The sequence below is a fragment of the Equus caballus genome, chromosome 17 (genome assembly GCF_041296265.1).
Source record: "Equus caballus isolate H_3958 breed thoroughbred chromosome 17, TB-T2T, whole genome shotgun sequence".
NCBI classification, from domain to species: Eukaryota; Metazoa; Chordata; class Mammalia; order Perissodactyla; family Equidae; genus Equus; species Equus caballus.
The window spans coordinates 40,321,129-40,337,538 of NC_091700.1; the positions used below are offsets into that span (position 1 = coordinate 40,321,129).

Genomic DNA, 16,410 nt, shown 5'->3' on the forward strand with positions numbered 1-16,410 from the left:
TCTGTTCGGAAGGAGAAAACTGAATCTATAAGGGCCTTTATATGGGTGTGGGTTTTTTTTTTTTGTTATTATTTGTTAGGAGTAAGAGCTAAGGCTATATTTTATTTTAGGAAGGAGTTTAAGAAATACTCAGTTTCACTGAAAATGTTAAAATTTTACTTCAAGCTTTTTTCCATCTATGTTATCCAAGCAAATCTGAGTAATTGGGACTAGTCTGGGGCTTGGTCCTGGAGGTGCCAGCTTTCTATTTATTAAATCACAAAGGCGTTTAGCATTAGTTTGATTAGAATGTCTGCTTCCCTGCCTTTAATGCACATACTGTGCTCTTTGAATGCATATTTTCTGCAACAAAGCAAAACAAATTGACAAGCATCTAGTTGAACCTTCAAAGATCCTGAAAAGCTTCTGGCAAGGTATATTTTTTAGGATATTGGTGCAGCTGCTGTAATTGGGACACAGGTTAATAGTGGCTTAAAAAGATACAAAGCTTCTTTTTCTCTCACATCAAAGATGGAACTGGTTAGTGGTCTGGGAAGTAGGCTGGTTCTGCTCCATGCTATTGTCTAGGCCCCCAGATTCCTTCTACTTTGTTGCTCTGTGTTTGCTTCTATCTGAATGGTTGATACTAGTTTTACAACACATCCTAGTTCAGCGCTGTAACTGAATTTCAGCCTGTGGGAACAAGTAAAGAGTGTGGAAAGCAGGCAGCTTCCTAATATGAGCAAGACCTAAAACTTGTATATGGCTGTTGCAGTCAGAGTCCATCAGCCAGAACTTGGCCACACTTACTGCAAGGCAGAGTGGAAAATGTAATCTCTGCTTGGGTGGCCATGTGTCCAGCTAAGATTTAGGAGTTTTGATTAGGAGGAAAGAGAGATTAGATTTTGAGGGGCTTTTATCAGTTTCTGAAAAAGAGACGGTAAAGAAATTATACCTTAAAAGCTTTGGAAACTTCTTTACTTTCTAGTATGACAGCTTGTTCTAAGTTTATCTTATGCATTTTTGCTCCAGACCTGGAATCATATGAGGTATTAGGAAATGTTATATGATACCATAACCTGGGTGATCGTTGCTGTTGAGTTGGCCATTGTTTTGGGGCCTTTTTAGTGGACACAATTAGGATTTTTTTTTTTCTGAAAGAGAAGATAGGTCATAAATTCGCACTAGTATTTCCAGTTGAAATTTAAGGTAGGTATTTAAAATGTACTGGCTACAGAATGTGTTCGTGTCATAAAGACCTAGGTTTAATTCCTGGCTTTGCAACTAATTAGAGATGTAACCTAATTATCTCTTGTTCTAAGCTTCAGTTTCCTCATCTTTAAAAAGGGGATAATAATTGTATCTCATGGTTCTTGTAAGATTAAATGAGATAATAAGTGCTTAAGAAATTTTACTGTTTTTATTATTCTCTATCATAGTACAAAAAGGAGAGACTCCTAATTCTTCTTGTAGGGGTCAGAGAAGACTTGCCCATGAAGGTAATGCTGGTGCTAAGGAAAGATTGGGTCATAATGGGATGTAGAGGTTTCATTAGAAAAATATCAGGGACCTGGACTCACTGGGGGGTGTGATGTGCATTAGCCAAGACTGGGTCAGAGGTTTCTGTTTTGACGTTTGAAAAGAAAAGCAAACCTTGTTCCCTTAATGCATTTAGCATAGTGTATTAATAATTGCGTAGTAATTTGTGTGCTTATTTGGTTAACGTCAGCCTGCCTTCCAGCTAGCTCCACAAGGGTGAGGACTGTCCTGTCTTCCCTTTGCTTACCATTGTAACCCCAGTGCCTGGCACAGAGTAGTCACTCAGTTGATATTCATATCCTGAGTGAACTTTTACAGAATTTACAAATACCACAAAATTTAGCATTTGATTATATATATTATTCTGCAGTTATTTCATAATTGTTACCTTATCCCTATCTCTACTAACTGACCTTCTTTAAAATCAGTAACTTTTAATACTATGCAGATTTTTGCCATTTATCCATGAACTGACAGCGTTCTTTGTAAGTTTTTATTGAAAGAGTGAATTAATGAGTGAATTTGCTGGTGCTCTATTCTGGATCCAGTTCTCAGCCACGTTGTGAAATATGTGCCAAGTAATTTATTGTTAAGAGCTTAAAGTACTTCAAATTTCCCTTATCATGGAGCCACTCTGATGCTTCCATCTTGATATATTGCCTTAAGTGGGAGAGAGCAGAGTACATAGTTAGATTATCCTCTGAAGAATTAATTCTAGTACTCCCATGGTAGTGTGTGTGTGTGCGCACCTGTGCATGTGCATGCATATCTTTGGTGTCCCAAGATATGGCAAAGATTGATAATGAGTATTCTCACCTGGATCTTTAGAGAGGCTCTCTTAGAAGGAGGCAGCATGGTATAATAAAGGCACCAGACTCCAAATTAAATGGTACATGTGTTCTAGAGCCTTTGCTTTTCTCTTTTCTTTTTTGCCACTAAATATATGGTACTCAAAATTTGCATTTGCATTTATTTCCTTTGTTATTTTTATCCCCTTTGTTTAGCTATAATTTATATGCAATAAAATATAGCAATTTCAAGTATAAAATTTGATGAGTTTTGACAAATGTAAACATTATGTTATTAATAGTACAATAACCATATAAAACAAATCCATCAGTTCAAAAAAGTTATCTTATATTCCTTTGCAGTTACTTTCTATCACCGTCCCCTGAAAACCACTGATCTGCTTTCTGTCAGTGTATATGTATCGTTTTGCCTTTTCTAGGATTTCACATAAGTGGAATCATACAGTGTATAGTCTGTTGTATCTGGCTTTTTTCACTTAGCGTAATGCTTTTGAGATTCATACTGTTGTTGCATGTATTAGTAGTTTAATCCTTTTTATTGTTGAGTAGTATTCCATTGTATGACTATACTACAATTTGCTTATCCATTTACCAGATACAATATTTGGTTTTTTTCCTTTTTTTTTTTTGACCGTTATGAATAAAGCTATTGTGTACACTGGCGTACAAGTCCTTTTTTAGACATGTTTTCGTTTCTCTTGGATATATACTTGGGAGTGCAGTTGGTGGGTCGTATGGTAAGTGTATATCTAACTTTATAGGAGACTGTCAAACTGTTTACTAAGGTGGCAGTACTCTTTTGCATTTCCACCAGCAATGTATGAGAGTTGTAGTAGCTCTGTACCCTTCCAACACTTTTTTTAGTCTTTTAAATTTTAGACAATATGTAGGTGTGCAGTGCTATCTCATTTTGGTTTTAGTTTGCATTCCCTAATGACTGATGACATTGAACATCTTTTCATGTGCTTATGTACCATCTTTATATCTTCTTTGATGAAGTGAATGTTCTGATTTCTTGCCCATTTTTTACTGGTTGGTTGTTTTGCTATTATTGAGTTATAAGTCTTTTACATTTTCTGGATACAAGTCCTTTATTGGATGCACGTTTTTAAATATTTTCTTTCAGTCTGTGGCTTTCCTTTTCATTTTTCATAGTGTATTTTGAAGAGCAAGTTTTTTTTTTTACAAATGTAGATTTTAAAGATTTGATTTGATTTTTTTATTTTTCCTTCTTCTCCCTGAAGCTCCACAGTACGTAGTTGTATATTTTAGTTGTGGGTCCTTCTAGTTGTGGCATGTGGGATACTGCCCCAGCATGGCTTGATGAGTGGAGCTAGGTCCAAGGCCGGGATCCGAACTGGCGAAACCCTTGGCCGCCAAAGCAGTGTGCAAACTTAGCCACTCAGCCATGGGGCCCACCCCAAAGAACAAATGTTTTAAATTTATTTTTTTCTTTTGTAGTTTGTGCTGTCTGTGTCCTATTTCAGAAATCTTTGCCAAACCCAATGTTACTAAGATTTTTCCCCTATATTTTCTTCAAGGAGTTTTATAGTGTGAATTTTTACTTTTAGGGTCATGATTCTTTTAGAATTTTTATGTATGATGGGAGGAAAGTGTTGAGGTTCATTTTTTTTCACCATCACTAACTAATTGTATCAGTACCATTTGTTGAAAAGATAATCCTTTCCCCCACTGAATTGCCGTGGCATCTTTGTCGAAAGTCAGTTGGCCACATATTTGTGTGTCCATTTCTGGACTTTCTGTTCTTTTGCTCTCTATGTCTGTCTTTTGCCTATACAACACTCGGCTAGTGTAGCTTTAAGTCTTGAAGTCGGTTAAAGTCTCCAACATTTTACTTTTCAAAATTGCTTTGTCAATTCTAGGTCCTTTGTATTTCTGTATAAATTTAGAATCAGCTTGTTAATTTTTATGTGAAAGCCTACTGCACCTTTGATTGGAGTTGAATTGAATCTTTAAATTAATTTGGGGGAAATCAACATTTTATATTATTGGTTATTCTGATCCATGAGCATGGTATATCTCTCAGATTTTTTAAGTGATTTTTTTCAGCAGTTTGTAGTTTTCATTATAAAAGTTTTGCACATATATTTTGATGCTATTGTAAAAAGTTTTTTTTAACATTCAATTTCTGATTATTTGTTGCTGGTACATAGAAATACAGTTGATTTTTGTATGTTGACCTCGCATTCTTTAGCCTTCCTAAATTCATTTATTATCTAGTAGCTTTTTCTATATTTCTTGGAAGTTTTTGCGTACAAAATCATGTTGTCTGTGACTATAGATAGTTTTACATCTTTGTTTCCAATAGCTGTCTGCCTTTTGTTTCTTTTTCTTGCCTTCATGTACTGGTAGAAGTGGTGAGAACAGACATCTTTGCCTTCTTCCTGATCTTGGGAGATGGGGTGGGGAGTGAAACCTTTCACCATATAAGTGTGATGTTAACTGTAGGTTTTTTGTATATTCTTTTTATCAGGTTGTGGAAGTTCTCCTTTGTTCGCAGTTTGCTGAGGGTTTTTTTTAAAAATCATGAATGGGTATTGAATTTTGTCAGATGTTTTATGCATATGTGAAGATGATCATGTGATTTTTCTTTTTTAATGTTGTTAATGTAGTGAATTACACTGATTAATTTTTAATGTTAAACCTTGTGTGTGTTTGTGTGTGTGTGCATCTTCCTGTTATATATTTTATAGATGAGGAAACTAATGCACAAAAGTGGTGATTTAAGTAATTAGATATAGGAACCCAGAAAGCAGCAATCTGAAATTATATACTGTAAGGTCCAGCAGAAAAACACATTTTAGTAGGATGACAGTATATGGCACAGTGTAAACCTTAGGTGGGAATCCAGTTATGTAACAAAGATGTAGCAAAGTGGGAGAATGTGGGTTTATTTTATTTTATTTCTTTTTAAAGATTGGCATCTGAGCTAACACCTATTGCCAATCTTCTTTTTTTTCTGCTTTTTCTCCCCAAATCCCCCAAGTACATAGTTGTATATTTTAGCTGTGGGTCCTTCCAGTTGTGGTATGTGGGACGCCACCTCAACGTGGGCTAATGAGCAGTGCCATGTCCACGCCCAGGATCCAAACTTGTGAAACTGGGCTGCCGAAGCCGAGCTTGCAAATTTAACCACTTGGCCACAGGGCCGGCCCCCGCGAATGTGGGTTTAAATCTCGGTTTTTCTAGAACCTGCAGTAGCTTGGACAAATATATCAGTCTCTTTGCATCAAGGTTTCCTTATCCTCCTCCCACCCCCAAATGATAATTCTGTATTTCTTTGATGCTAAGAAATATTATCTACCCATTCCCTACCTACTTCAGCATTTCTTTTTTTTTAAAAATTTTTTCTTAATTTTAACTTTAATTTTTTTCCTTCTTCTCCCCAAAGCTCCCCAGTATGTAGTTGTACATTTTAGTTGTGGGTCCCTCCAGTTGCGGCATGCAGGACACTGCCTCGGCGTGGCCCGATTAGCGGTGCCAGGTCAGCGCCCAGGATCTGAACTGGCGAAACCCGGACCGCCAAAGCAGAGCGTGCAAACTCAACCACTCTGCCACAGGGCCATCCCCTCCTTTCAGCATTTCTGAAATTAGGAGAAGTTTCTTAGCTTTCAGCTGCGAAGTTACCTTTGATGGACTTTTATCTGGTACTGCCTGTGTGGGTGCATATTTAGGCATGGGCGTGGGTCATTTAGCTCTCACTTGGGCTGAATGATTTGCTTTGCTAGCACTTCATGTTAGATGAAATTTTCGTATTTTATTTAAAAGAGTTGAAATATTTCAGTTTAAGTAACATGAACATTTGGCTAATAATTAGTTTACAGGAGAGCTAGTAATAAAAGCAAGACTTCTTATTCTCATTTTTCTTTCCACGGAAGCTTTTAATTGCTTGCGTATGTGATTTGTTGTGTTGGTTACTCATATATGTCCAATTTTTAAAAACTTTTAGGGGACAGCCCTGCGGCTGAGTGGTTAAGTTTGCACATTCTGCCTCGGTGGCCCAGGGTTTTGCCAGTTCAGATTCTGGGTGCAGACATGGCACCGCTCATGAGGTCATGTTGAGGCAGCATCCCACATAGCACCGCCAGAGCCACTCACAACTAGAATATACAACTATGTACTGGGGAGCTTTGGGGAGAAGGCGAAAAAAAAAAAAGAAAAGATTGACAACAGATGTTAGCCCAGGTGCCAATCTTAAAAAAAAAAACCCTTTTACTGTGGAACTTTCAAACATGCACAAAAGTAGGGAAAATAAAATAATAAACCTCAAGAGCCCTTACCCAGCTTCAATAATGATCCACATTTTGCTGGTCTTGTTTTATCTGTTCTGCCCCTACCCCGATACATGCTTTTTGGGGAATATTTTATAGTAAATTCCAGACACTGTATCATGTCCTCTATAAATACTTCCATATGCATCTTTAACATATAAGGACATCTAAATATATATATCTACATCAGCAATGTTTTATAGCCTAACAAAATTTTAACTTATTTTAATAAATTTTACTAAATTTAAATATTATCAATTTTAACTAAATTTATCTTTATAGCTTAATGACAATTTTAAGAGGTCCAATAAATAATATAATATCCAATCTATAGCTCAGTTTTCCCACTTGTCTCAGAAATGTCAACATTTTGTTTGAATCAGAATCCAAACATGGTTCACGTATTATATCTGATTGTTATATGTTTTTAACCAGAAGTCTCGTAGAGGTTTAACATAAATTTGGATTCATAATTTTTCCTTAAAATTTTTTTTTAAAGATTTAAATTTTTTTCTTTTCTTCCCCAAAGACCCCTGGTACATAGTTGTATATATTTTTTTTAGTTTTAGGTCCTTCTAGTTGTGGCATGTGGGATGCCGCCTCAGCACTGCTTGATGAGCGGTGCCATGTCCATGCCCAGGATCCAAACTGGTGAAACCCTGGGCTGCTGAAGCAGAGCACGCTAACTTAACTGCTCAGCCATGGGGCCGGCCCCCCTTAAAAATTTTTTAAGGAAATTATTACCTTATGGTGAGTTAGTATTGAGACAGAAAAAATATGATACATATAATAAATCAGCTCACATACAACAGGCAGTTGCAAATAGAGGCAGTTGAAATTGCCAAATTTCTGAGATGAGAGGTAAAACTTTAAAAGCTATGAGATGGTATTATGACTGTTTTACTGATTATGAAGATTACTGAGGAATCAAACATCTGTCCAAAGCCAGCTTTTTAAAGAGAAGCACTATATCACCAAGTAATTTATGATTGACATAAAGAGAATACATACAAAAATATTCTAAGACTAATACTAGTAGACTTTGATATACCTTGAAATTACACTATTCAAACTAAAGGTGCTCAAGAGGTCAAGATCATAAGCACAGGCTGTAAAATATGACTCTGATGTTCTGCTTAACTTCTAATGGCCGAAAGGGATTCAGAAGAACTTCTAGACCCAGCGTGGAGACTTAGACTCAAACTCTGTGGTACTCAAACTCTATGAAGCTCTGTGATATGGAAGAAGAAAGGGATATGCACTTGTGTGGATAATTATGTGCTATTGTTGGAAAAGTTTTTATGTATGTTTAATGTTAAATTTTGGGGAAGTGAAGAAATGTATTAAATCGATGATACATTTTAGAGTCTGAGTTATAGGTAATTGGTATGTTGGAGGATTAAATGAGATGATTCAAGCAGGATATCTAATTGAAACCTTGTTACAGAGTTCAGTCAGTGATGGAATTGCCAGTCTGTTAATTTGCTGTGTGATTTTGGGTAATATTTGGTGTGAACAAGAGTTCTTTAAGTCTTTTTATCTCCCTACTTCTTTGAATTAGGGAAATATTATTGTTATTTTTAGGAGGCACAGTCTGTTTCCAGAAGTTAGGGACATATATAATTTACTGTTGAAAGTTTGTTGATAAGTTTTTTTGCTTGAAGCATTTAGTGCTTTCAGTTACCTACAAAATAATGGCCCACAAAATGATTCACAGAGCTTTCACTGTATTATTATGTTTTAAGTTTCTTTATCAAGGTGCTTTAACTTAACCTTCTGATCTGTTTATAATTTATTCCAGTTTAAATGTTTTATGTTAGATGCTGAATAATTTGAAATATTATTTAATGGTTATGTGTAGTTATACATTGGAGTTGATAACACTATTGTACATCTTTTGAGAAAAATACTCTTTTCTGCTGTGTGTGTATGTATTTGGAACTGAGTTTTATAGTTTTTTAAAAAAATTACGGCTCATATATTACAGTACTGTGTTATTATTTTGAACATGTTCAAATGTTTGAACATGAATCATCACTATAATAGAGGTAGAGAAAGCATCAGGGCATTAGGACATATCATATTCTATATTTTTTTTCCTCTGTAATTGTCTTTGGTATCAGTCCCTTGCTTTTTGCTTTCATTAATCTGTTTCTTCCTTTCATTCCTATTCTTTTTGCTATCAATCACCTTAGTACTTTCCTTAAACTATTACAGTAGCTCCTTAACTTGTCTTGGTTCCCTTCAATCTGTCATACTATGGCAATCATTATTCTAAAGCACACTACTCAAGTGTATTATTCTACAGTTCAAAATGTTTCATTGCTTTCCATTGTCCACTAGATTCTCAATATCCTTCACTAAGTTGTATACCCTTCACTAAGTTGCCAGTTACCTTATTTATTCATCTATCCATTTATTCATTAAGCCATATTTACTGTGTCTCTTCTGTGAGCCAGACACTGAGCTAGGCTCTGAGGATCAAATGGTGAGTGAAAACAAGCAGGTGCTCTGCCCCCATGGGTCAAGATGAAAAGACAAACATTAGTAACAATATCACGTAGATAAAAGTGGAATTGCAATTATTATATATCACGCAAAAAGGAGGAATATATGCTATGAGAGCCTACAATAAGGGTGCACTAGATCTAGTCAATGTTGTCATGGAAAGCTAAGATCTGAAGAGATGAGTAGGATTTATTACACAACAAGTGGGAAGGATGGTCATACTGGGCAGAGGGACTGTACGAAGGCTCTTTCCCAAAGGGAGTATGTTTTAAGAACAAGGGACTGGAAGAAGGCTTATGTGACTTGGAGCATAAAAGAAGAGGTATCATTGTACAAAATGGAAAAGAAGGTTGGGTTTGACCACACAAGGGGCTTTGAGGCCATCCTAAGTAATGTTGTTATTTACATAAAAGCAATAGGAAGCCGTCCAAGAGTTTTATTTGGAAGTCAGGGGCAGGGGAGGGGAAGATAAGTGGATGTTGGAAGATCAGTTAGGCATTGTTGCATTAGTCCTGACAAGAGCTTGGCCAAGGAGATTCGTGATGGTAGAAGAGACAGAAAGAAGCAACAATATCAAGAGATATTTAGAAGGTTAAATTGACTAGATTTGCTGACATTATTGCATTTGGGGGTAGAAGGAGGAAGGAGATGGTTTCTTGCAAAACTGGATAGATTATGGTGCCATTCACTGAGCTAGGAAATGTTGAAAGAGTCCCATTTTGGGTGGAGAAAAATCATGAGTTCAGTTTTGAACATGTTGAGTTTGAGGTACTTTGAGCCATTCATGAGGGAATGTTAAGTAGGCAAAAGAATATTTGGTGCTCCGAAGAAAGATCTAGGCTGGATGTATAAAATTTTTAAATATTATCTGAGTATAAATAGTAATTGAAGCTCCGGGTAGGTGGGTTGAGGGTCTAGAGTATAAATTGGCCAGCGCTTAAGACTGATCCTTGATGATCTACAGCATTTAATGGCTAGGTTATTGGAGGTTGAATCTGGAGTGGAACACAGAAGAGCAGCCAGAGAAGAGGAAGAAAAACATGAGAATATTTCAGTGTGAAAGCCAAAGGAAGAGTGTCTAGAAGAGTGGTAAATAGTTTTGAATACTGCTGGGAAGCCAAATCTGAAAAATCTCCACTAGATTTAATGACTCCTTTAGTTATCTATTTCTGTGTAACAAATCATCCTAAATCTTAGTGGCTTAAAACAGCAACAGTTTATTGTTTCTTAAGATTCTGTAGGTTGGCTTCCTTCAACTAGGGGCTTAGCTGGAGCTGGAACATCCAAGATGGCCACATTTATATGTCTGGGGCTTTGATGCACTGTTGCCTGGGCATCTTGCTTCTTGTCCCTGTGACTTCTGTCTCTCCATGTGATCTCTTATCAATCAGTAGTCTAGTTCAAGCTTCTTCACACGGCAGCCGGCTCCCAAGGGGGTAACAACGAAGCTGTGAGGCCTGTTAAGGCTTAGGCCTGGAACACTTTCACCACACTCATCTACCACAAGGACCAAAAGAAGATCATTAATGTCTTAGAGTGGGAGTTGTTTTAGTAGAGTGAAAAGACTAGGAAATGACTAGCAGATGAAGAAAAATTCCTTATCATTTCTCTATATTTTCTCTAAGCTTGATCCTTTGGATTAGGCTACTAATTTCCTGAATGCTTCCTATTATGTTCCTTGCATGCTGCCTTTCCTTGAATGTTATTCCTCTGTCTCCCACAGATTAAAACCTTACCCATTCTTAAAATCTTCAATTTCTCTCCTTCTCTGTACCTTACTCTCTAGTAGTTTTGAATTTTAATTTAGTTTTTTATCCCAGTATTTTTTATTTCTTACCTCCTAGGTTTTTGATCATAGTCTTTACTCTGTATATGCCTTCTAATCTGCAAACGGTTCTAGATTCTCAGTAAACTTCGTTCTTCAAACTTACTCAGATGCTACATCCTCTGTGAGCCTTCCCTGGTTCATCCCCCAGATGATCACTTATTCCTCTGTACATCATGCATACTTTTACTATTGTACATGTCATAACATATTACAGTTATTTATTTACATGTTCTCGAAGGTAGGAAATTACAATGTCTAATGTGTTGCCTTTCATTAAATAATTTCTTGAGTTATGGCTTGATTTTTTGATCCCCATTCTTATTTTTTTAAAAAGGCCTCACATGATAACAATTAAAAATTGTCTATTAATAATGACCTAATTACTTCTTTGATACTGTGCCAAGTTCATTGGTACTAGCCCAATGCATTAAACTATAAAGAAAAGTCATGGTTTGGTTTGCGAGGTAAGAAAACTTGGCAAGAAATAATACATGGTCATGTTCTTTGTATCTCTGAATAAGCCAAGAATTTATGAGGTTATATTGTGTGGGCCTCAGTGGAAGTATGTCCATATGTAACTTCTCATGAGTATTATACACTGATCTAGATGGGGTAGTTGTTATGGCTCAACATATGGAATCGTTTCTCCATCCCTGCTCTAGGTGTCAGGCAGGTTTTTCAGCTTATGTCTTTGTATCCTCATGTGTGGACACATACAAGAGTCATAGGATTAGCTACTTACGTTAGGAGAGGATAACGCTCGCAGCTCTTGGAAATAAGACTGTAGCTTGGTTCTCTGACCTACAGACATTACCATGGAAGCTGTGTTTGTGTGTTTGTATCCACATCTTTATGTGTGGTGGTGGGAGGGGAGCACAAATCTTGTTGGCAGGACACTAAGAGGTGGTTGTCTCTGATTGCACCCCTCACGCTGCCCCTCTTACTCTTGTACTGTTCTTAGGCTGTCGGAATGAGAGGGACCTCCTTTATTCTTTCCTTTGACAAGTACTATGGGGGAACACAGAAAAGAGTCAAATCCCTCTCCTTGCACTCTCTCCAACTGGTAAGATAGGCAGCCAAGTAAATAGGTCATTAAAACTTAAGGTGGGAAGGTGCCAGCCCTACGGCCAAGTGGTTAAGTTCGTGCGCTCTGCTTCGACAGCCCAGGTTTCACCGGTTCAGATCCTGGGTGCAGACCTAGCACCACTTATCAGGCCATGCTGAGGCGGCATCCCACATAACACAATTAGAAGGACCTACAACTACGTGCTGGGGGGCTTTAAGGAGGAGAAGAGAAGAAAAAAAAAAAAGATTGGCAACAGATGTTAGCTCAGGTACCAATCTTTAAAAAAAAACAAACAACTTAAGGTGGGAAGTACAATTATTAAAGGATGTATAATTTGAATTACTTCAGTAATAGAACCAGTTGGTAGAATATCCAAGTGCAAGGGGAAACCTCCTAAGTGTTGGTACAAATCGTTCAACCTTGACTCTCATAGTAGGCTCTGGTGTGATCATCATCCAGGAGCCAGTTAGATTGTATGCCAGGAGAAATCTGTTTGGTTCCTGTATTAAAGATGTTTTAAAAATAAATTTATCTTCTTTCACTGTTTGCTGACTTTTATTTATTTTTACATTCTACAAATTATGAGAATCCTGGTCATCTGAGATTTTACAATAGTTTCTCTTAACATGAGCTAGCTAAAACATTATCTCAGATCTTCTTTATTTGGCTTGGTATATTCCTTACTAGATCCTGAAATAATGCCATGCTTATGGTAGGTGTTCAGTGAATAAGTAAATAATTAAAATTTGAGCTTTAGTTCAGTGTTAGCTGAGTCCCAAATCAGGTTTAAGTGTAAGTGGTAAAATAATAAATCTTTTAGAAGAAAGCGTAGAACATTTTCATGATCTTTGAGGACACAAAAAGTACTAACCATGAAAGGAAAAAATATATTAAGATAACAAATTCTATTTATTAAAATATACCACTAAAACAGTGAAAGAGATCACAAAGTGGGAGAAGATATTCGTAATACCTACATCCAATAAAGGACTCATCTGGAATATATTAATAATCCTTCAGATCAATAAGAAAAAGACTAGGAACTCAATTTTTTAAAAAGCAAGCAGAAGACTAACAGGCACTTCACAAAAGAGCACAGCAAAAATGGCCAAGAAATGTGTGAAAGGTATTCAGCTTCCGTAGATGTCAGGGAAATTAAAACCCCACCAAGACACCACTACACACACACCAAAATGGCTAAAATGAAAAAGACAGCCAATACTAAGTGTTGATGAAGGAGATATGGAGCAGCTGGTATTCTCATGCACTGCTGGTTGGAGTATAAATTGGTCCAACCACTTGGGAAAACTGGCAGTACCCGATAAAAGTAAATATATTCATACTTTATGACCCAACAATTCTGCTAGTAGGTGTGAACCCAACAGAAATGCATAAATATGTTTCCCGTAAAGACATGTACTATAATTTTATAGTTGTGCATATTCATTATATGCCCAAACTAGAAACAACCCAAATGCCTGTCAAGAAAAAATTGGATAAATAAATTATAGTATATTCTCTCACTCTCTTACACACACATGCTATATGGCAATGGGAATTAATGATCTACACTTAAATATGCAACAGTATGGATGAATCTCACCCCCATAATATTGAATGAAACAAACCATAGACCAGAGAGACCATACTCTATAATTCCACTTATATCAAGTTCAAAATCAGGCAAAACTAAGCAATTAGAGAGGAGGTAGTGGCTGGAGGGGACATAAATTTAAAAGATTCTGTTTCTTGATATAAGTGTTAGTTACACAAGGGCATTCAATTTGTGAAAATTCATCAATGTATGCATGCACGAATGTATGTATGTTATGCTATCCAAAAAATATTGCTTTGAGATCTATCCATGTTGGATCTTAGAGATCTAGTTTATTAATTTCAACTCTGGTTTATGAGCAGATCAGTTTATTTATCGATTCCCTTATTGGACTTCTAGGTGGTTTCCAATTTTCCTCTGTTTTAAATAATGTTGTAGACAGTATTCTTTTTATGTGATTTCTTGTGAAACTATGTGAGAGTTTCTCTAAGATGTATAACTAGAGGTGGTGTTGCTGGTCCTAGGGTATACTCTTCTTCGGCTTAACAGATATTATCAAATTGTTCTCCACAATGGTTGTATGTAGGAATGATGGAGGGTTCCCATTGCTTTATATAGTTGTCATCACTTGATATTGTCAAACTTTTAAATGTTGCTAATGTGATGGGTGTGAAATGGTATTTCACTGATATTTTAATTTGTCTTGTTTGATTATTAGTATATTTGAGCATCTTTCCACATACTTGTAGGCCTTATGGATTTCCTGGGTTTTTTTTTTTTTAACCTGTTTTTTACTTTTGGGAATTATCTGTTCATATTTATTGCACATTTTAATGGTTAATTTTATATTTTTCTTGATTTCTGTGCACTTTGCCTTGATTCTCAAAGTCCATATATTCAGAAAGACCTCACTTTGTGATTTTAAGATGTTGCTAGAATTTCGGCTGTAGACTTCAGAGTAATTCAATTCTCTTAAGAATCTTTTTCCTTCAGACTTTTTGCCTTTTGCCTGCCTTGCTCCTTCCTATTTTACTAGTACATTTCAGCTATAGGGGATTTTCCCCCTCCTCTTTGGTGATGAGAGTGGGTGGTAGTGATATGGGAAAGTGGAAATAATCAGAAATAGAAAAGTGAATAAAAATTTGACAAGTTTATAAAACTGATATAGCTATGTGTAAAATATGCCTGTGACCCTTCTTGGTTTTTTTGTTTGTTTTACTTGAAATACATTCTAAATCTAGCAGTTTACAGCCGAAGGCCAATTATTTCATTATGTATTGTCTCCCTTGTAGATGCTCATCATTATCTGACTAGTTTTGTGTGTGTATGTGATTATTATCTCATTAGTTTTGTGGTGTGTGTGTGTATGTGATTATTATCTGATTAGTTGTGTGTGTATGTGTGTATATGTACATAGTTTGGGGTGTCCTGTCCACCACTTATATATTATTATATATATATTATTGGGGTCTGTGCAGTACTGTTATCTACTAGATTCTTGAGACAGTTCCACGTATCCATTACTTCCCAGAGCAACTGCATTAACAGTTGAAACCCTCTTCTGCCAGTGTCACTGATGCTTTGATGGTTCTATGATCTTGGAGAGAAAATGACCAAGCACTTGGTAGTTGTGCTTCCCAAGTACAAAGTGGTTGGTTTGGAGTAACAGGAGATGATGGAAACAGTATTTTCTTATTTTCTGACAGGGTGTGGTAATAGCAGCAAGGGCTTGGAGTTCCTGAGCGGTTTTGCAGTGTCACAGAGCCTTTGCAGTTAGAAAACCTTCCTCAGAGAACATCCTGGCCCAGATTTCTTCAGCATTCCTTCCTTATTGCAACTCTGACTTCTGCCTTAAGTAGGATTAGTGCCAGAGGAAGAGCTCAGGACTCCTGGCCGTGGCCATAAAACCTTGGCTGATCTTGATAAAGTCTTGCAGCACATTCTCTTGTCATGAATCTTTTGGAGAGAGGTGCCAGTTTAGAAGAGCTTCAGTACGAACTCTTAGAATAGAGTCTGATCTTTTTTTTTAATGGTTTGGTATAAGTCAATGAAGAAGCTTGAGTCTTAAGTCAGTATAGAATGACTTCAATCCCTAGATTTATCAAGCTCGGAAATCTTTGAGGTGAGAAATAGAAAGACTGTAAGCAATACAATCATGTCTTGCTTTATGACTAAAGTAGTATAAACTCTAGCAATTAATTTGGAAGTGATAATTTTAAAGTGTGTTCTATATTTTAAAGAAAACTCCAATATTTATATAAATAAGTCCCTGAGTATGCTGATCCTGGGCTTTATTTTTAGTTTTTAAAATTTCATAAGTGATACGATTTTTGTGTTTCTGAGTACCATGTCATTATTACACTTAAAATATTAATAATTCCAGGAAGATATATGTCAGATTTTTTCCCATTGTCTCAAAAATCTTTGCTTTTGATTGTTTTGTCTCTTATTCTATAACAGTTCCAGCAACCCTCCCCACGCTTTGCTTTTTCATGCCATTGATTTATTGGAGAAACTAGGTCATCTGTCCTGTGGAATGTCCCACATTCTGAATTTGACTGATTGCTCCCTTGTGGTGGTGTTTAACTTGATCCTGTATCCCCAGTAGTCCCTGTAAAATGGTAGTTAGAACTAAAGGCTTGATTAGATTCATATTCAGTCTTTCCTTCTCTTTCTCTTTTTCTTTCCTTTCAATGTTGTGTACTTCTGTTACATCACATCATAAGATGCATGCTGTCTGGTCGTCCCCATTGAGTTATGCTGAGCTTGATGTGTGGACTCTGTTAGTACTCTGTTACTCTGTTGGTACAGAGGTGCCCCTTAGAAACATCACT

The 16,410-nt window shown here is 36.5% G+C and overlaps 1 protein-coding gene across 3 annotated transcripts in view; it reads left to right on the forward strand.

The window, feature by feature from the left end:
• The window catches only part of INTS6 (integrator complex subunit 6), an 85,960-nt gene that overhangs the window by 38,263 nt on the left and 31,287 nt on the right, over positions 1-16,410 (forward strand). The gene's annotated exons all lie outside the window — the stretch shown is intronic.